Raw genomic sequence first — 1,319 nt, 5'->3', positions numbered from 1 at the left:
GTAGGAAGGTGCACTAATTTTATTTTGGCACAAAAGTAATCCTCTTTTACAAATATATGTTAAAAGGCTGGTGAAAACCAATTTTGTGTGTGTGTGTGAGGATAGAATTGGTCATCAAGCGGGCTAAAAGGGCCAAAGTCAAGGTCTATTCCCTTGCCTTTTCAACAGTGCCCACATAAATATGTTGCAACCATGTGGATGCCCATTTTAGAGTATCTAGGTTGTCATGAATTGGCATACATTGGGCTAAGCTTAGCAAAATGGCTCCTATGTATTTCAGTAAAAGCCCTTTATATATTATAGTCATATATCCCTTACATGGCACAGGCATCCATTCCTTTGCTAAATAGAAAGAACACAAATGTGGAACATTTGGAGACTGGCATCAAGGACATTGTCACCATCTCCCCAGCCTTTGGATCAGAGGAGGAGCAATTTCAACCAAGGCTTGAGTAAAACAATTCAAAAGGGCATGCTGTCCTGCTGTCCTGCCCTTTGGTTAAAATATTTTTTTCCATCTTTTTGGGCAGACAAAAGGAGTAAAAACCTTTGTTTACCTCTTCTTTTTTTTTAAATCAAAAGCATACCAACAATCCAAGTAAACTTTGCCTTTTTAATAGAGAGTAAGGAAGAATTTTAATCTGATACCAGTGTACTTTTTTTTCAATATATGAAATTTATTGTCAAATTGGTTTCCATACAACACCCAGTGCTCATCCCAAAAGGTGCCCTCCTCAATACCCATCACCCACCCTCCCCTCCCTCCCACCCCCCCATCAACCCTCAGTTTGTTCTCAGTTTTTAAGAGTCTCTTATGCTTTGGCTCTCTCCCACTCTATATACCAGTGTACTTTTAAAATCCATTTATTTTAAACTTAGTCCATTCTGACCACATATAAAATTTCTTTCCAAAGATTTCCCTTCACAAACTTTCTACACCTTTTCTTTGCTTTCAGATTTTGAACCTAACCCCCTTTTTACTCCAAACAACTAGTCTCATTTAGGACAAAATTACTTTCTTTTTCTTTCAACAAAAATGTATTCCCATTCCTTGTATCTTTTTTACGTATCTCCTACTTTTCTACGTATAGAGTTACTTTCCTTCTTTTTATCAGTCTAATTACATTTAGCAGAATTTTAACTCTTAGAAACCTTAGTCTCCAGTGAAAACTAAGTAGTAACCAATTGTGAACTTATCTGTTACATCAGAATTTTTTTTTAGATGGCAAACTTATGAATCTATTATGAATAAATGTTTTTTTAAAACAGATTTAAATATCCTTTTTTTTTCCAGCAACCTGGGTTAGGTTTTGGAATAC

The sequence above is a fragment of the Panthera pardus genome, unplaced genomic scaffold, assembly GCF_024362965.1.
Source record: "Panthera pardus isolate Hobbes unplaced genomic scaffold, ASM2436296v1 HiC_scaffold_20, whole genome shotgun sequence".
Lineage (NCBI taxonomy): Eukaryota > Metazoa > Chordata > Mammalia > Carnivora > Felidae > Panthera > Panthera pardus.
Note: the sequence above shows the minus strand (reverse complement) of the source record.